Here is a 21,472-nt window from a genome sequence, read left to right as displayed (position 1 = left end):
AATCCATTGTCATAGTCCAATCTCTTTGTTATTTCAATCATTCTCTTTGTTGTCTTCAGGATTCTTTCACTAGCTCCAATATTCATTTTACAACCAACACAACTGCTACAGCATTCTTAGTACTGCCACATCAATGGCTTATAAAGTCTCACTGCTTTTTTTCAGTATTCACCTCATAATACTGACTAAAAGCTGACTTACATTACTGACTGCTACATATCATTGTTGTAATAACCTGAATTTATTGTCAGTCAGGTTTCCCTAGTCTCTTTCATTTAGCATATGCATTATTCTCTTGACATTAAGGAAATAATTCCTTTGTGAATTTTGGCCCCATGTGAATCAATTTGCATTTATTTTAATTGAATTTCACTTGCCACCTGTCTGTCAGCTCCCAACTCTATTCAAATAAACCAGCACTTATTCTATACCATTTTGATCATTACTAGTTATGTATCATCTGCCCATTTAACCACTGTACTCTTTCACGCTTGTTTCTTTTTCTCAATGTAACTAAAATATTTCACTTTTCTTGCCACATTCAATGTATTTTCTGTGCAGTTCAAATACTACTTTTAACCTTTGGGCTTTGTCTTGAATCTGTCCCATTTTCCTTCGTGGTCTCAAATGCCTCCTTTGTGAATTACTTGTAGCTCTGTTCAACCAGGCAGAAGTGTTCTTGAACCTCATTGCTTTGCTTTGTTTGGCTAGGTATTGATCCAATGCATTCACAATCCTTGTCTCAAAAGATTTCTGCAGTTCCCACCCACTTATATTCATTCAAAATAGACTTTTTAAACATGTACATTTATCATGAATGAAGGGCTTTTGCCCGAAACGTCGCTTTTCCTGCTCCTCGGATGCTGCCTGACCTGCTGTGCTTTTCCAGCACCTCTCTAATCTAGACTCTGACCTCCAACATCTGCAGTCTTCACTTTTGTCCAATCTGTAAAATTTGACAATTTTGTTTTATTTTTCACATCATTAATCCCTGCAATTCAAATGTCATCATGTTAGACTCACTGTTACTTAAAGCCAAAATTTGTGCTGGAAGTTTGATCATATTTATTCCTCTTAGCATTCCAAGGCCTGAGCTTGCACGCAACAAACAAAAGATAAAGTTGACATTCCAATACAGTACTGAGGGAGGGCTGTATTATTGAAAGTACCATCTTATGGATGAGACATTAGACTGAGGCCCCAAATGTGTGCTTAGTTGGATGTAAATGATCCAAAGAAGAACTGGGGAATAATTACCTTATCTCTTGGTCAATCAGCATCATCAATCAGCATCATAAAAACAGATTACCTGTTTTTTTTCATTTCATGGCCATTTCTGGGTGTTCACCACATGTAAGTTATTGATGCATTTCCTGTTTTTCATCACTAATGACATTTTGAAAGTGTTTTATTGACTGTCAGTTTTTTAACATGCCTGATGGTCAAGAAAAATGTGGTATGAATACAAGCTTTCTTTTAACAATAAAATCAAATCTTTTTCTCTCCTTGTTGGTTCTTCAACAAACTGATAAATAATCTTTTATGAAATATAGCAATCACTTTCTCTTTTCTGAGGCATTGTTATCCTTGGTGTCCTTGCCTTTATTGGTCAATGCATTGAGTATAGGAGTAGGCAGGTCATGTTACAGCTGTACAGAATATTGGTTAGGCCTCTTTTGGAATACTGCATAAAATTCTGGTCTCACTGCTGTGGGAAAAATGTTCTGAAACTTGAAAGGGTTCAGAAAAGATTTACAAGGATGTTGCCAGGGTGAGAGGGTTTGAGCTATTGGGAGAGGCTGAACAGACTGGGACTATTTTCCCTGGAGCGTTGGAACCTTGTAGAGGTTTGTAAAATCATGAGGGCCATGTATAGGCTAAATAGACAAGGTCTTTTCCCTAGGAAGGGGGAGTCCAAAACTAAAGGCTGTAGGTTTAAGGTGAGAGGGGAAAGATTTAGAAGATACGTCTAGGGCAACTTTTTCCAACACCATGTGTAGAATAAGCTGCCAGAGGAAGTGGTGGAGGCTGGTACAATTATAGCATTTAAAGGGCATCTGGATGGGTATATGAATAGGAAGGGTTTAGAAGGATATGGACCAAATGTTGGCACAAGGGATTAGGTTTATTTAGGATATCTGGTCGGCATGGACAAGTTGGACTGAAGGGTCTGTTTCCATGTTGTACAGCTCGATGATTCTATGACAGTAAATTTCTGGAAGGTTGAATTCTCTAACTATCATGTTTGATCATTTGTTGGTCATTGTCTTTATTTCAATTATTAGTGGCAAATCAAAACTTTGATTGAGGCTTGGAGCCAATACTCTTCCAATTCTTCACCTTTGTTATTATCTACAATTTTACCCAAATACCCTTAATTTAATATATTCAGAGCAATGGTACTTCTTTTGCACTTTAGCATTGAACAGCCTAAAAGTTATATTGAGCCACTTAGTCAAACTACCAACGTTAATATTTGGACTTAATTTGAAAATTGTTCTGATGACATCCATCAATGTTGATCTCATTTATCTTCAGTACATTGATCATGATGGTAAAGTTATGAATAAACTTTCAGAAATTCAAGTATATATTCAATTGGGGTTAATGCAATTATGAAAGCGATTGGAGTCATGAAAGCATTTAACCTACTCTCTAACCTCAGAATTATATTCTGAGAATGCCAATTCAGCCTTCTTTCACACCATATAATTTTATTTATTTTCCCTCCTTCCTTGATATCCTACCTAAAAAAAAGTTTGTTGATTGCAGTGTTGAATAATTAATTGACCCTGCACCTGTAGCATTTTGCATGAAATTAATTTAAATTGGTGCGATCAATTCCTAGCTCAAATTTTAGGGATTATGCTTCCTTATTCTGCAACAAAATTAAGCTGTACAAGAATTAACATGTCGTGGTTCAATTGTATAAAACTTTGAGACTGCACCTGGTACATTTTATACAGTTTTGCTCCCCTGAAGTAAGGTAGGGTACATTTTCCATAGAGGGAGTGCACCAGAATATTCCTGGAAAATCAGAATTGCCCAGTTGGAGAAATTGATGGGAATAGGCCTATATTTTTTAGAGTTTAAAAGAATGAGTGGTGATAATTCAAACTTCAAAAAATTCTATAGGACTAAAGGGGTGGATACATAACAGCTATCTCCACTCGCTAAGGTCTAGAACCAGGTAACACAGCCTGAGAAAAAGGGGAAAGCCATTTAGGACTGAAATGAAAAGGAATGTCTTCATTCCTAGATTTCTAGATACTAATGACATCAAGAGATAGAGGAATTGCAAAACAAAATGGTGTTCAGGTAACTGACCAGCCTAGAATCGAGAATGCTGAGCAGGCTGAAGGGGCTGAATAGCCTTTTCTGCTCTTGTATTCCCCTGTTTTTATCAATATGTATGCTTTTTGATTATATCACACCCTGAATTTGTCACAGAATACACACTTAATATATGCAATCTGCCTATCACTCATGAAGAATTGGTGAATTTGTGCTTTTCTCCCACTTGTGTTGGTATGTGCTTTCTGTGGTTTGCTGCCTCAGTGGTGATTGGGGGTTGGGAGGTGTGATGAGTTGTCCTGACCAAGGCTCTATATGGCTGAAGAATAACTTATTCACTTTTGATTGCCAACCACTTGAGATAAAGGTCACCATTCCATTAGCTTTTTTGATTATTTTTTGTACCTGTGCAGTTGACTTTAGTGATCTGTGCAGTATCCGTTAATAAAACAATTCACTGTTGAAGTTTATATCTTCAATTTATTTGGATTCTCTAAAGATACTGCACAATTTATCCTTTTTAAAGAAAGCGATGTGAATGAGAGTTCATCACGAGTTTGTTTAGTTTCACACACTTCAACAAATAGAATCAATAGACCTGTCTACAAAAAGAATGGTTTTGCACAAAAGACACGAAAATGTATGTAGCTGCTGTAACTCTAAAAAAGAGTGCTCGCTTCTGTTTTCCTATAGGATCATCATTTCAGGAACTGCAGTTTTGACCTTTTACTAATGATATCTCCAAAGAACTTGACTTTCAGTTGGACTGTATAACCTTTAACCTTCATCACCTTTTGTTTTGCACTCTTAGCTATATTTGAAAATCCATTTGTGAAACAAAATCTGTTCACTCATTCTGCAGTTATTTCTTTTTTTTGTTTAAAAAATAAAGAAGTTCATCTAATTTTACTTCTTTCTAAGAAGGCATCAAATCTGATTTGGTCATTCTATGAGCTGGGAAATTTGAGGTTGTATTTCGCAGGATAAATCAAAATTGTTTCCTTTGGAATATTTGTGATTTGAGAAGTTTCACCTCGGATCAATGTAAATGATTTGTTTTGGTCATTATGAAGTATAAGTGCAACCTCACTTTGACAGAGGGGTCTTAGAGCTTCGGAATATCATTCTTGAGATGGGGACACAGAATTGGCTAAAGTTTTAGCGCATCATACCCACCTTGAGAGTAAGTGCATTGTTTTATTGACCAGAGCAGACCCCCTCGAAATAGGTTAAAAAGGTAGCCTAAATCTTACCTTCTATTATTTTGAAAATAACTGTGAGGTAGTGAACCAGATGCAATTCAATTAGTCAGACTCCTCGACACGAAGTAAAACATATTTATTCAAACATTATTATTAAAATACAACCAAAGAAAGAGGAACTTGGAATAACTTAACTCAATTTGAAAACTTAATGGAATAATAGATTATTTTACTGTGAAACATTAACTCTTCCAATATAGAAACTTCCCATAAACACACCCTTGGCAAAAGGCAAATTCAGAAAATGAACTGTCTCACATGCCACACTAGCAGCCCAGGGGGCAAGTATCCAGAAAAACCAATGTAGCAGCCAGGAGATATTCACAGCCTTCCAATCCTGTTAAGACCCCAACAACAGCTGCTCAAAATCCCTGGTTCTGTGGAGCTCTACCCCACTAATTCAGGTTGTTTCTATTGTTCCAATCTTTTTAAAAAAAAAACCCAAGGCCTCACAAGCTGTTTACTCTAGTGATTTTGGTAGACTGCTTGTCACCTCTGCCTTAAGACACCTCTTCAAAAAAAAGGACAAAATATCCTCTTTAAGTCATAGCATCATCACACATGATGAGCAGAATCTTTGTCCAAGGGAGTTGGTGCACACCGGGTTCAGATACTGTTTGAAGGCAGAAATAGGTGTTGACAAGTACTTGACAGGTTTTTGAAAGTTCTTCACAGCTTCACCCAACACATCTCATTCAATATTAGGCCCTCTACACCTCACCCCATTTCTCCTATCTTTGATTCCACATTGATAAAATTACATTCAACACCCTGTAATCCTACCAAACAGCTAATTCTAATTTAAATAATCTTCATTTCACAACATTCACCCCACCTCCCTCTACCTCCAATCCTATGAAACAGATATATTCTGGGCATCAAGTTTTTTTTATTCATTCATAAGGTGTGGGCGTCACTAGCTAGGCCAGCATTCATTGCCCATTCCTACTTGCCCAGAAAGAGCAACCACATTTCTGTGGATCTGGAGTCATGCGTCAGCCAGATCAGGAAAGGATAGCAGATTTCCTTCCTTAAAGGATGTTAGTGAACCACATGGACTTTTCCTGATAATTGACAATGGTTTTCATCATTAGACATTTAATGCCAGATTTTTATGGAATTCAAATTTCACTATTTGCTGTGGTAGGATTCAAACCCAGGTCTCCAGAAAATTACCTGGGTCTCCAAATTACTATTTTTCTCTCCACTCTGCAAGAACCCTGCCTCTATTCCTGATGAAGGACTTTTGCACGAAACGTCGATTTTCCTGCTCCTCGGATGCTGCCTGACCTGCTGTGCTTTTCCAGCACCACTCTAATCTAGACCTCTCCAAATTACTAGTCCAGCGATAATACCATTAGGCCATTACCTCCCAACAATCATTTATGCCTAATTGAAAAAAAAAGTTATTCCTTGAGGAATAAGGATTTTGCTTCAGCTAAAAATAGGCTTTGTTTAAACTTGGCACAGAATTAACTCTGCTGGGTTCAGGTTTCACCACCACTGTATTTGAGTCATGTCCCATCTTGATTTCCCCTCCTGAGAAGATCAGATCAGTTTGAAATGGATGCAGGAATTCCAGACTGGATTCTGGTACCATTTTTGAATAGGACGTTGTATTTCCATGACTCCGTTTAGATTTTGGCCAGAGTCTGTGAAAGGCATTTAATTTATACTTTCCAAATGTAACTTGTTCTTTTACTTGTTTTCTTTTGGTGTCAAAGAAACTTTATATCACTAAATACTAGAATAAACCAAATCATTTAAGAAGAACAGCACATTGGAAATAATTGATTACATTTACAGCAAACTGAGTATGGTGGTTTTTATAAAACTGTTCTGCAGAATTATATATGAATCTCATGACTATAATTGAGCCATTTTAATCAGTAATACAAAAGATGATGCACATATTGTTTTCACATATCTTTATTTATAATTCCATAAAAGCAATTCCATGCACTTAGATTGTCTCTCATATAAAACAAAGCACCACTCTACAAATATCCCTATTAGAAAAATACATTAGAAATTCTTTGGTCTTGGTGTTCAATCTCTGCAAAATATGAATTGAGTAGCTGTCATAACTTTCTGATGATAACCATTCAAAGGAGGTGCAGGAATAATCAAGATTCATGTAACAATTTAATGTTTCTCAGTATTAAAATGGTGCAGGAAGGCTGGAGCCTATTTATAGATAATAAAGGCACAAGTAGTTTTCATGTTGGGTTTTTGAAATATTATCCATTGTAATACTCAAGGACTGGTCTCCACTCAATTGTGTCGTTTGTATATTTTATTGTGCCTGTTACCTTGAAACTGTATGGAAATTTATTTAAAGCTGTCTAGCATCTAAGTGCTTTGTCTTAGTAAATTTGTTCATTTGAAGTGTGGATGCATATCTCATCATGTTAAGTCATTTTGGAAGCCCATGGGCCTCCTGCAGCATTTCTCTAAATTGTGCAAGATGTTTTAAATTACTTGTTTATGGCAAGGTCGTCATTGATTGTTCTGAATTCGCCCTTGGAAAGTGATGTTGAGGCACATTCTTAAACTATATATGGTGCAGGTGCCGTCAACAGTATCATTAGAGAGGGAGTTCTAAGATTTTGACCCAGTCAAGATGAGAAATTTCCCAATCAGAGTGGTGTGTACCCTAGAGGGCAATTTTTAGGTAGTGGTGTTCTCAGATTCCAGAGCAACCTCTCACCAAATATTAATGTCTGAACACCCTGAGCGAAGGAGCTGCCAGAATGTTTCCAGCACCATCAGCAGTGTCATAATCCCACATGATGGGAACCTCAGGAGGAGGATGAGATAAGTCCATTTGTGGGTGCATCTGACCAAAGGTGATAAAATTGCTTCAGCTTTGACCTTTTTGTTATGTACTGAGATTCCCCATCAATGAGAATGATCATCAGGTGCTGCTTCCTGTTAGTTATTTAAGTATACATTACAATTTGGCATGCATGTAGTCTTACTAGTAGCTTCACCAGATTGGCACGCACTTGGGTATGCCTGATGCTGTTCCTGGATTGCCCTCTTGCACTTTGGCTTGAAGGTGATTATTGAATATGAAAACATGAGATTACAAAATTTTAAAATATTATTTCATTGATTTACGACTTGTTGACGAGGCTAATTCCTGATGGTGCTTCAGAATGTACTTCATGAACCACTGCAGTACCCATGATATTGGTGCACCTACAAGTTTGCAATAGGATAGGAAGTATGATATCTAAAGTTGAATGATTTGATTTCACTTATTGCTGTCATTTGTACTAAGATAATGTGCAAAGAGTTGTTTTGTGTGCTATACAGACTATATTATACAAAGTGCAACAGGGTAGCAGAATAGAGTGCAGCATTACAGCTGCAGAGAAGGTGCAGAGAGAGAAATCAACATGAACATTTGAGACATCCATTCAAAAGTCTGATAAGAGCAGGGAAGAAGCTGTTCTTGAATCTGTTCATACATGTACTGAAACGTTTATATCTTCTGTCCGATAGAAGTAGGCAGAAGATAATTTAACTGGAGTGGGAGTAATTTTTGATTATATTGGTTGCTCTCCCAAGGCAGAGGGAAGTATAGATGGAGTAAATGGATGAAAGGCTGGTTTGTGTAATGAAGGGATGAACGGGGCTATGTTCATGACTGTAGTTTCTTGTAGACTTGGGAAGAGCAGTAACCATACAGTGCTATGATGCACCCAGATAGGATGCTTTGGTAAGAGTCTTTGTGGACATGTCGAATATCCTTAGCTTCCTGAGGAAGTAGAGATGTTGTTGCGCTTTCTTGACCATTGCTTTGTTATGGGTTGACCAGGACAAATTATTTGTAATCATCATTCCCAGGAACTTGCTGCTGTCGACCATCTCCACCTCACACCACTGACCCAGACAGGAGTGTGCCCTCCACTCCACTTCCTGAAGTTGATGATAATCTCCTTCATTTTGCTAATGTTGATAAAGAGATTGCTATCTTCATATCATCCCACTAAGCAGTCAGTCTGTTTCCTGCATGGGGAAGACAGTGAACAATCTTCGATCATGCATTACAAGTTAACTTTAAAATATTAAGTGTATTCTCTTTTCCTTTTACAATCTTCCAGCGCTTTGTTTCACTTTCGATAAGCAGATGACACATTTTATTCAGTCAAACTCTGTGGCTATGATAACACTCAAGAACAAACTGAACAAAGCAAGTCATTGACCCAGCTGCACATTCAGGTGAAAGTAAAAGTTCCTACCATGCTGCATTGAAGAGCATTTGAGGTCTTCCAGTGTCCAAGCGAATATACATATTTCACCAACTAAAACATTAATTTGTCATTTTTTAAATATTTATTGGAATATTTTCCACAACTCTTGTGGAAGAACTATAAACCAAAATTACCAAACAATTCCTGAATGAGGATATTACCAATAAGATATAAATTTTGTAACATTTTTACTTTAACATGAATTAGGACAAATGGAAATTAAATAGAAATAAATTTAAGGACAAATCATATATCAATTAAAAAGGTAAACTTCACTTTAAATAATTGATACAAAAAAATCTTTAAAAAAAAAACAGGACTCAACACTCCATTCAGAAAATATGGTTTAAAACTCTAATTCAGCCTCTGCTATATGGAATCCCTCACTTTTTCCAACTCAATCAATTCAATCCCAAGTTGCATTTACTGGTAGCCATATTCCATCCCAGTTCCATGGAAATAGTGGTCATCTGAGCAATACATGTTCTTTTTTTTAAATTTGTTCAGGGACATGGGTGTCACTGGCTGGCCAGCATTTATTGCCCATCCCTAGTTGTCCTTGAGAAGGTGGTGATGAGCTGCCTTTTTAAAATACATGCTGTGGGCTGACCCTTAGCAAGAGAGTTCAAGGAAGTTTACTCAGTGACAGTGAAGGATCGGCAATATATTTCCAGGTAAAACAATGACTGCAGATACTGGAAACCAGATTCTGGATTAGTGGTGCTGGAAGAACACAGCAGTTCAGGCAGCATCTGAGGGGCAGTAAAATGGATGTTTCAGACAAAAGCCCTTCATCCTGATGAAGGGCTTTTGCCCAAAACGTCGATTTTACTGCTCCTCGGATGCTGCCTGAACTGCTGTGCTCTTCAAGCACCACTAATCCAGTTTATATTTCCAGGTCAGTCTGTGGAGTGATTTGCAAGGGGACTTAGAGGTCTTATTTGCTACCCATATCCTTCAAGATGAATGTGGCTGTGAGTTTGGAAGATACTGTTTTCGGATTTGTTCTGCAGTCCATCTTGTCGATAATACACAATGCGGTTACTGAGCATCAGTGGTGGATGTTTGTGGATGCGGTGCCAATTAAATGGGCTACGTTGTTCTATATGGTCTAGCAAATTGAAACAACAATGATAAAATTGTTCAATTATCCAATTGCAGTAACTTTGTCCTCAGGTTTCAGTTCTCATTAGCTGTATTACACTCTCTCAGAACCTTGTACATGTGCCTTCTCTGTTCTCCCCTCTGCTGCAGCTTTTCTTTGTGTCTGTAAGTCACCTCTTTTAGTTGTTAACTTCCTTCTTATTGGTACAACATCCAAAGTCAGAGTTCATGTCACATTGAGCCGTATGTCTTATCAGAAAAAAATGTAATTTCTTTAAAGTATCTGTGGAATTTGTGATCAGTTTTGAGGAAGTTTTTCCCTCGGGTGGGGGATTTCAAGACTATGGGGCACATTTTTAAGGTTGGAGCAGAGAGATTTTTTAAAAAGAGGCAATTTTATTAGGCAGGGGGTGGTTCATGTGTGGAATTAACTTCCTGAGAAAGTGGTGAATGTGGGTACAATTACAACATTTAAAAGACATTTGAATAGGCACCTGAACAGGAACAATTTGAAGGGAGATGGGCCAGGAGCAGGCAGACGGGATTGTATCATTTAGGATTATGTTCATCACGGACTGGTTGGACCGTAGGGTCTGTTTCTGTGCTGTATGTTTCTGTGACTATGATTCTATGACTTGAGTAACTTTTTAAAAAAACACTCAAATCAGATTGAGGAACAATATTGTATGTGCATCTTAATCTATATTTCTGACTTTGAATGTTGTTGATAACAATGAAACTTGACTTGAGAAGAATTATTTTGCTACTTGTTCCAGAATAATTTGCAAAGACTGAAAGAAGTTCAAAAAAGCTTTTTTTATTTGAGAAGCCAGGCATCAGTTTTTAGTCAGAAAGAATTATAAAGATATGATGGTAAATTCTGAACATGGTCTGTGAAGCTAATAACGTGATATGCATATACCAGCCCTTCCGTTGTGAAGTGAATCTCAATTTCTTTTTAGATTAGATTACTTACAGTGTGGAAACAGGCCCGTTAGCACAACAAGTCCACACCAACCCTCCAAAGAGCAACCCATCCAGACCTATTCCCCTACACCTAACACTACAGGCAGTTTAGCATGGCCAGTTCACCTAACCTGCACACTTTTGGACTGTGGGAAGAAACCGGAGTACCTGGAGGAAACCCATGCAGACACTGGGAGAATGTGCAAACTCCACACAGACAGTTGCCTGAGGCAGGAATTGAACCTGGGTCTCTGGTACTGTGAGGCAGCAGTGCTAACCACTGTGCCACTGTGCCACCCCTGTCAAAATACCCTAATTAGTACAAGTTCCTTCAAATGCAAATTTTCTTCACTCCATCCTGAAGAAGGCCAGAGGGAAATATTATACTCTAGAATCTCCTTGATTGGGTTTGGAAAATTCTTTATTTAAATAAATGTTAGGAATACTATGGTGAGTAACTCACCTCCTGACTGCTCAAAGCCTGTCCACCATCTCCAAGGCACAAGTCATGAGTATGATGGAATACTGTCGAGAGTGTAGTGCTGGAAACGCACAGTGTTCATCTTGAAAGATATGGGTTGCAAATACATGGGAACATCACGACCTGTAAGTTCCCTTCCAAATCACTCCCCAGACTGACCTGGAAATATATTGCCAACCCTTCACTGTCGCTGCGTAAACTTCCTTGAACTCTCTTGCTAAGGGTCAGCCCACAGCATGTATTTTAAAAAGGCAGCTCATCACCACCTTCTTAAGGACAACTAGGGATGGGCAATAAATGCTGGCCAGCCAGTGACACCCATGTCCCTGAACAAATAAAAAAAAAGAACATGTATTGCTCAGATGACCACTATTTCCATGGAACTGGGATGGAACATGGCTACCAGTAAATGCAACTTGGGATTGAATTGATTGAGTTGGAAAAAGTGAGGGATTCCATATAGCAGAGGCTGAATTAGAGTTTAAACCACATTTTCTGAACGTGATGGAATACTCCCCACTAGCCTGGATAAGTGCAAGTCCAACAACAAGCTTGTCATCATCCAGGACAAAGCTGTCACTTGATGGGAACTACATCCACAAGCGTCCACTCCCTCCACCACCATCACTCAGTAGCAGCAGTGTGTACTATCTACGAGATGGAGAAATTCACCAAAGATCCTCAGACAGCACCTTCCAAACCCATGACCACTTCCAACTGTAAGGACAAAGGCAACAGATATATGGGAATAACATCACCTTCAAGTTCCCCTTCAAGCCATTCAACATCCTGACTTAGAAATATATCGCCGTCTCTACACTGTTGGTGGATCAAAATCCTGGAATTCCCTCCCTAAAGGCATTGTGGGTCAACCCACAGCAAGTGGAATGCAGCAGTTCAAGAAGGCAGCTCACCACCACCTGCTCAAGGGCAACAAGGGACAGGCAATAAATGCTAGCTAGCCAGTGACAACTACATCACAAATGAATAATAAAAATAGCGAGATACTGCAGAGTAACTAATTTCATGGCTATTCTGGTTTGGAACTATAATAGTCAAATGCACTTTGTAACAGGTCACTATAATGAAGCCTTATTCTGACCCTTGTGATTGTTTTGTAACAAATATGGGCTCAGTCTTCTCATCTCTGAATTGTCAGACACAGGACTTATAATGCTTGTCAGAAAATTGTGGAAATCCTGATGAGTGAATATTTGTAGGAATTCCCTGGAAAGCTCCTCTGTTCCCAGTGCCCTCTGCATATGTCACTGGTTCTGAGATTTAGGGGAGGTCTGTGGTACTTACCTGCATAGTTATCTAAGAAATATCAGAGATATTAAAATCTTGTTTAATACCTGGGTAACTCCACCATCAATCTTCCCCAATCACCCAGCAGCCCCACCCGAATCATCGTCCCACTCTCATATTCATACATTCGACCTTTTACATGTACCATACAGCAACTTGAAGGGGGCATGCCCCGCCCTCTCCAATTCCCCTCAATTCTCCTCTGATCTGACACAGTTCCCTGAAGATGGCTTTTACTTTCTTTGAAGCTGGAAATGGAAAATCCTATAAGAAATGTACATTAGTGGGGCCTGGAGGGAACTCCTTGGGTGCACTGGCAATCTGCTCATCATGCTGCTGTTACGATGTTTCTTGCTAATGCTTTGGTATGTATAGGACCAGCACTAGTACGTCTTACATTGTGCATTGTGTGTTTTAAACTCTCGCTTTTATAATACAGCATGGAATTTGGATCCTATATAAAATAGATAGCAGTCTTGCTCCTAGTTAAGTCATGAGTTGTTATTGAGATATTAACAGAAGTGAATAACTGCTATTTTGAAAATTAATTTTCATAATGGGAAATATAATTGAAAGTTATTGTATGTTGTAACAGTGAATAATAAAGAATAGATAAGGCTTGATGTTCGTAGCTTCACACGATTGAGAGAATGCAGGGCACCTGTCAGGTGTATAGGGACTGGAAAACATATTTGTATTGACAAGACAGTATCATGTAAGACAAACCTTTTGATCTACAAGGGAATAAAAGGTTAGAGGAAACTGCAATGAAAGTAGAGTTATGGTCACAATGTAACCAGTCTTGATTTTATTGAATGGTGGAGCATGTTCAATAGACTGAATAGCCTACTCCTGCTCCTATTTTTAATGACCTAATGCTTATTGTTCTCCAACAAATTCCTGCAATTGGAAAGGCATTTGTTGATAGAATTCTTAATGTTCTGCAGGTATGGTTAATATTTCCATGACAATCAGACATTATGTAATAAAACAACTGCAAATTATTCCTTTCTCCCAATTTGCTCCTTTCACTGTTCATTTGAAATTCTTATTGGGGCATAGTTTCATTGGCATCAATACTTTACCATTCTCTAGATTGTTTTTGTGTCAGCTTTGATGTTGAGTACCAGAACCCAACTTAATCGGAAGACTATTAAACACAAGTCTGAATCCATGCACAAATGGACAATTGTAGCGACACCCTACCTGCATCTAGGCTGGAAGCAACTAATTCTCCATTATACCATGGGCCTTTAACATTAAAGAAGCATAATGGTTTGCACCAAAGCTGACCAATTTGGTCTGTTGTACTTGTTTTGGCTCCTTACCAGATAATTTAAAAATAATTCTAATATCTTGCACTCTTCTGATCTCAATATTCTTCTGCTTCAAATATTGATTCTTCATTCTTCAAATGAAACATTCCTCTTGTGGAACGGTTTCTTCTTTCCTCTTCTTTGTTTCCTTGTTTTTAAAGCAGAAGCCCAGGATGTGACTCAGTTGCTGGGTACTGTTGTCATGGTTGCAGCTGTTTCTCTGTTAGTGAAATCTGAAGGAGGAATTTGCTGTTAGTGACTGTAAATTCATTTCCATAGTGCAAGTTGTCATACATATTTTGATTTGTGTAACTGCACAGTAAATTTAACACACCTCGGTCACTGCTTCCAGTTTTTCTTCAGTGTGACCCCATTTTAACACTTGAAAATTAATATGACCCGAGATGTTAGCAGAAACAAAACAGCAGATTAGCATTCAGTATTTGGGCCCCTCTTGTGGCACACTGATAGTGTCTCTACTACCAGATCGAAAGGCCTGCATTCAGGTCCCATCTGCCCCAGAGGTATGTAATAACATCTCTGAGCAGGCTGATTAGAAAAATAGGTTAGGTATTGCATAGACCAATATATATTGCATCATATAATTCCAAAAATCTATATTTAAAGTGCACTGTAAAAATGTTATTTGCTTATGCACTTGTGTAGGTTTTAACCAAGCTGCCATGTTCCTTGGTGACAGAGAACTCTGTGAAACCCCTGTTCCATGACCACACACACTCTCATAATCTCCGTTCAATGCTCCTTCCCACATATACATCATCCCCTCCTCCCTTTCACCACACACCCCAAACTCACTCACTCTCCAACCTTTCTTCACAGCCTCCCCCCCCAAAATCTCACATCCTTTCTCAGTCGCCATCCCTTCTGGCCTAATAGCTTCTTGATCTGTTTTCCCATATCTGTGAAGTTGGCTCACTAATCTGGTATAATCTAAAACAGGCAGACAGCCATAGAGGCATGGTCATATTTGAAGCCATCACTCATCTTCCCAGTTCAGGGGCATGACTTCACATTTTTTTCTGAACATTGACAACACTCCAAACACAGACATCCTGGGCTGACTTCTGAAGTTAAAAAGCACTGCAGGCTTGCCGTTCATGCTGTGCTATTCAGTGGAATTGATCCATTTGTTCCAGGGTTGGCCTGCTAAAGCCTTCAGATTGAGTCATCGCTTCTCCTCAGTCATCATTGCTGCTTGAAGGGACACATCTTGTAACCGTGTTGCCCTAGTTCATGTAAAAACAATGCTTTACTCGCTGACAACAGCAAAATGCTTCATGCTGGAAAGCATCAAAGTAATTTATTTAAGCTAATGAATTCTTCACCTTGAGTCCCAACTGGAGAAAATTGTCTTTTTCTATTCAATCTAATAACATTCTTTATGAATTCAAATGGATTCTCCTCTAGATTTCTAAGGCCTAATCCAACTGCACAAATAGGAACTTAACATAGAATGAGGCGGGTAGTTTGGTCATAAAATAAGCTTGTATCTGTAGGATAGGGGATTTTATGGTCATTGTGTCAACATCACAAATCTCTTATCATACCAGCACTTTCATATTCCTAAGATTATGCTCGTCACTGTACAATGCAGCTTCTCCATTGGTCTTTCTTGACCTGTATGACTCAGAGCAATCCACTTGCACTTTGTTGCTTCCTTTGGAATGAAAGTAAGTGGAAGATTAGTTATTATCCATTATGAAACCACAACCACAGGAGGCGGCATGAATCCCATCCATATTGTTAACCTGCCATGATACAGAAAGCCATCCAGGTTGGGGGAAGCCAAAAGGAGTGTAGTGGTAATAGGGGGCAGCCCAGTTAGTGGTCAAACACTGCTCTTTGCAGCAAATGGCGTGAGTCCAGATAGAACATAGAAAAGTACAGCACAGAACAGGCCCTTCAGCCCAAGATGTTGGGCAATGGATTAATCCTACTGTAAAATAAAATAACTTAACCTATGCACCCGTCAATTCACTGCTATCCATGTGCACTTCCAGCAGTCGCTTAAATGTCCCAATGACTCTGCTTCCACCACCACTGCTAGCAACGTATTCCATGCATTCACAACTCTCTGCATAAAGAACCTTACTCTGACGTCCCCTCTATACCTTTCTCCTAATATCTTAAAACTATAATCCCTCATGCCAGTCAATCCTGCCCTGGGGAAAGGTCTCTGGCTATTTACTCTATCCATGCCTCTCATTATCTTGTACACCTCGATCAAGTCACCTCTCTTCCTCCTTCTCTCCCGAGAGAAAAGTCCAAGCTTAGTCAACCTCTCTTAATAAGGCAAGCCCTCCAGTCCAGGCAGCATCCTGGTAAACCTTCTTTGCACCCTTTTCAAAGCCTCTCTATCTTTTCTATAGTAGGGTGAGCAGAACTGGACACAATGTTCCAAGTGTGGTCTCACAAGAGACTTGTGGAGCTGTAACACAACTTCACGGCTCTTAAACTCAATCCCCCTTTAATGAAAGCCAAAATACCATATGCTTTCTTAACAACCCTATCCACTTGGGTGGCAACTTTAAGGGATCTATTTACTTGAACACCAAGATTCATCTGTTCCTCCACACTGCCAAGAATCCCGCCTTTAATCCTATATTCAGCATTCGAGTTCAACCTTCTAAAATGCATCACTTCACATTTATCCAGATTGAACTCCTTCTACCATTTCACAGCCCAGCTTTGCATCCTATGTTGTGCTGCAACCTGCAATAGCCCTCGATACGATCAACGGCATCTCCAACCTTTGCATCATCTGCAAATTTACTCACCCACCCCTCAACCTTCTCATCCAAGTCATTTATAAAAACTACGAAGAGCAGAGGCCCAAGAACAGAGCCCTACCAGACCCCACTCAACACTGACTCCAGGCAGAATACTTTCCATCTACAACCACTCTCTGCCTTTTGTCAGCCAACCAATTCTGAATCCAGATTCCTGACTTTGAATGAGCCTACTATGGGGAACCTTATCAAATGCCTTGCTGAAGTCCATATACACCACATCCACTGCTCGATCTTCGTTGACCTGTCTTGTCACCTCCTCAAAGAACTCAATAAGATTTGTTAGGCATTACCTGCCCCTCACAAAGCCATGCTGACTGCCTTTAATCACACTATGCTTTTCCAAGTAGTCATAAATCCTATCCCTCAGAATTCTTTCCAAAACTTTGATGACCACAGACGTAAGACTGACTGGTCTGTAATTGCCCGGGATTTCCCTATTATCCTTCTTGAAAAGAGGAACAACATTCGCCTCCTTCCAATCCTCCGGTATGACTCCCATGAATAGTGAGGAGATCTAGGCTTAGCAACCTCCTTTTTCACTTCCCAGAGCAGCCTAGGATAAATCTGGTCTTGCCCTGGGACTTAGCAATGTTAATGTTTGCCAAAACTTCCAGATAGTGCTGTTGCCTGCCTGTTTCAGGGTTTCTGGACTGGAGAGGAACTTGCAATGGAGGGGAGAATCCGGTTATCATTGTTGAACGAGGCAAGAGGTTCTACATAGCTAGTGTGAGGCAGTAAGAAACCCAATTAATAATCCAGGGATTATTACCTTTTGAGGTTATTACCTGAGCCATATGCAAATTGGCATACAGTAAACAAGGTTAGAGAGATGAAGGCATGTCTGAAAGACTGGTGTGTGAGAGGTAGTTTATAGTTTGTGGGACACTGGTACCAATACTGGGTGCCACAAAGCTGGTCCTTTTTTATAAAAGCTGTTCCTTTTTTCAAGGATACTGTGTCCTTTGTTTTGTTCAGAGGGATCGTAAAACACTCCGGGCTGTGAAATGGCTGGGTTTGGTACAGAGATAAAAGGGTATTGAGAGGCCTTTTTGTTTATACATAAACAGATGAGACTTTAAGCCAAAGCTTTTATGTTTAGAAGTGACCTGGATAATGAAAGGATAGTGGCCAGTCTTGGAAACAGAAGTTAAGTGAGGAGTTCAGCTGTGGGCTGTGTGGAAACAGGCTGCTAAACTCTCTCTTCTTCTGCCCTTTTAACTTCGACCTGTAAGCCTTTGTTTCATTTTTACTGTGATTAAGGGGTCTGCTTATTAGGACTATTGTGTATATTTGGAACAGCATAATTAAGTCTCGTTTGGATAACTGATTTCTGTTGAGGTACTTTATTCTATTTGTGTTTTATTGTGTAATTTTGTGAATAAATTTCTGACTGTTTTAAAACCTGGTAATCAAACTAGCTAACTTAATCTGGATAATTTTTATTGTACATCTACCAAAACAAATTGCAAAGTCATGGTCTGAGCTGCTTGCTTAAGAATGTTTTGAGTGGTTTGGCCTAGTCCATAACAGATTGGGGGCTCTTTGCAGGATTTTAAACAGCAAGTGGTAGGTGCTAGTGCCTTTATTTCGAGTGTTGATTTGGTTGGGCAGACAAAGCTTCGGATAGTAATGGCTTTTTCAGTCACCAAAACTTTTCTGGAAGTAAACGTGGTGACTTTGGAAGTTTGGCAAAAGATGAATAAGATCAAGCTGCAGGAATCAGCAGGTAAACTGGGATTGGAGCTTCCTCCTTCTGTGAGGAAAGGAGAGATGATTACAGCAGTAGCTCAGCATTTAAACTTGTTGGAAAAACCATCAGAATCTGTAGAGATGGCAAACTTCAATTGCAAATGAAGCAGCTTAAGTTAGAGGCAAGAGATAGGAAAAGGCAGCAGAAATGAAACAGTTTGAGTTACGGTTAAAAGCAGAAGAGAAAGAAAAAGAATGAAGGGCTTTAGCAGATGAGAAAGAAAAAGGGAGAGAGTTTGAACTTCAGAAAGTGACACTTAAAAAGGAAAGTAATCTTAAAAGGATGGAGATGAAGGCTGAAAGCAAGTCTAATGAGGAGGAAAGTGGGGATGAGCAAACCGATGGTGGACGAATACCCGATGAGAAACTGTTTAAGTGTGTTCAAGCATTGTCTATGTTTGATGAGAAGGCTGTGGAAGCCTTTTTCATCACATTTGAAAAAGTGGCTAAACAGATGCAGTGGATAGTGACCATGTGGGTTTGTGGATCCAAACAAAACTTGTAGGTAGGGTAGTAAGGTCTTTGCATCACTATCAGAGGAGGTATCTGGGAAGTATGAGGAGGTGAAAAAAGTCATCTTAAGTGCATATGAGCTTGTACCAGAAGCCTATAGGCAATGTTTCAGGAATCTAAGGAAGGACCCTGGTCAAACCTACATTGAGTTTGAAAGGATGAAAGAGTAATTTTGATAGATGGATAAGAGCTGTAAAACAAAACAAGTCTATGATGCCCTTAGAGAGGTTATTATTTTGGAGGAATTCAAAAATTCACTGCCTGAAGTAGTGCGAACTCATGTGGAAGAGCAGAGAGTTAAAAAGGCAAAATTAGCAGCTGAAGTGGCTGATGATTATGAGCTGGTCCATAAAACATGCTTTGGCTTCCAGAATCAATTCCAGTCCATGAGGGATAGAAATTGGGGCAAAGATGGAAAGGGAAAGGTAGATCTCGGTGAAGATCGTAAGGAGAACTTACCACAGGGTCAAAAGGAAACCCTTGAGGAGGACAAAGAAGTTTAAGAAGTTCCGGTGTTTTCATTGTAATAAAGTGGGCCAGTGTTGGTGGGCTAGGAGAAAGCCAAATGTTGCAAAACCGGACAAGCCTGGGAGTTTTGTTGGACTAGTAACAAGAAGTATACGGCAAGTTAGACCACTTCCTTAGAGTGTACAAGATGCTCAGAGATTGGTTAAGGAGGAAGCGTGAGATCTGCTTAAAGAATATACATGCAAGGGTAAAGTTTATTCACATAAGCCAGGAGTAGCAGGTAAAGAGGTTACAATATTAAGGGACACAGGATCCTCTCAGTCTGTAATGCTGAAGGATGAGGAGATATGTACTTCTTAGGGACTATTGCCAGAAAAGGTACTGGTAATAGGAATTCATGGCGAGACAAAAAGTGCTCAATTATGTAAAGTGAGGCTAGAGTGTCCAGAGAAGAATGGAGAATTTGTGGTAGGAGCACTGGACAAACTCTCAATTCCAGGGATACAATTTGTCCTTGCAAAGGATATAGTTGGTTCAGTGGTAGGTGTGCTGCCTACTCTAGTTGAAAGCCAGTGGAGACGCAGGCAACTGAAGAAATGCAGCATGTTTATTCAGGAATTTTCCCAGATTGTGTAGTAACAAGATCACAGAGGCACAAGTTGAACAGGAGAGATCAAAAGGCACAGACATAGCTTTATCAGGGACTTTTTTTATCAGATAAGTGGGACAGAGCAGGAACAAATAGGGTAAACATGCAAGTACCTTTAGCTCTGCTAAGCTGATTAACCGACAGCAGAAAGATGAGAATTTAAAACAGTTATATCAAATGGCATAAGCAGAGAAAGAGATTGAATTTGTTATTACTTAACAAATGATGTCTTAATGAGAAAGTTTGGGAGAAGATTTGTAGCTCGGGTGCTCGTTGTTGTGGTTCTGTTCGCAGAGCTGAGAATTTGTGTTGCAGACGTTTCGTCCCCTGTCTAGGTGACATCCTCAGTGCTTGGAAGCCTCCTGTGAAGTGCTTCTGTGATGTTTCCTCCGGCATTTATAGTGATTTGTATCTGCCGCTTCCAGTTGTCAGTTCCAGCTGTCCACTGCAGTGGCCGGTATATTGGGTCCAGGTCGATGTACTTATTGACTGAATCTGTGGATGAGTGCCATGCCTCTAGGCCAATTCACCTGACCTGCACATCTTTGGACTGTGGGCGGAAACTGGAGCACCTGGAGGAAACCCACACAGACACGGGGAGAATGTGCAAATCCACACAGATGGTTAGAACATAGAACAGTACAGCACAGAACAGGCCCTTCAGCCCACGATGTTGTGCCGACCATTGATCCTCATGTATGCACCCTCAAATTTCTGTGACCATATGCATGTCCAGCAGTCTCTTAAATGTCCCCAATGACCTTGCTTCCACAATTGTTGCTGGCAACGCTTTCCATGCTCTCACAACTCTCTGTGTAAAGAACCTGCCTCTGATATCCCCTCTATACTTTCCTACAACCAGCTTAAAACTATGACCCCTCATGTTAGCCATTTCTGCCCTGGAACTAGTTTTGGTTAATATCATCATGTGTGCAAACCAGTGGCACTATCTCAATTGTAACAATGGATTGTAAACTTAACGAGCTGAAACACAATGCTTTTAGCTAAAGATTCCAGATCACTGTGATTTTATTTCGTGGGGTGAGGGGCTTTGAAAGAACCCAGGTGCTTATCAAGTGCACAAGGAAACAAACTTTACAGATGTGAGTGTACATGTATTGCAAACCCTGGTAACCAGTACAGCATACAGCGTACATACAACAGCGTAGTGCTAACCCAGCTACCAGCTCAATGTACTGAAAAACTGCATGGCTGCTTGAAGAACTGCAGAAGTCCTGCAACTTTGAACGCCACAGCACCTCTCCAATTCTTGATCAGTAAACTGGT

General features: G+C 39.6%; 1 protein-coding gene across 8 annotated transcripts in view; it reads left to right on the top strand.

Annotated features, from left to right (window-relative positions):
- The window catches only part of nckap5l (NCK-associated protein 5-like), a 643,060-nt gene that overhangs the window by 409,147 nt on the left and 212,441 nt on the right, over positions 1 to 21,472 (top strand). The window lies entirely within an intron of this gene.

This window comes from Chiloscyllium plagiosum, unplaced genomic scaffold, assembly GCF_037043375.1.
Source record: "Chiloscyllium plagiosum isolate Xiang-an unplaced genomic scaffold, Cpla_swu_hap1 HiC_scaffold_7, whole genome shotgun sequence".
Taxonomy (NCBI): domain Eukaryota; kingdom Metazoa; phylum Chordata; class Chondrichthyes; order Orectolobiformes; family Hemiscylliidae; genus Chiloscyllium; species Chiloscyllium plagiosum.
Note: the sequence above shows the minus strand (reverse complement) of the source record. Positions and strands in the feature narration are given on the sequence as shown.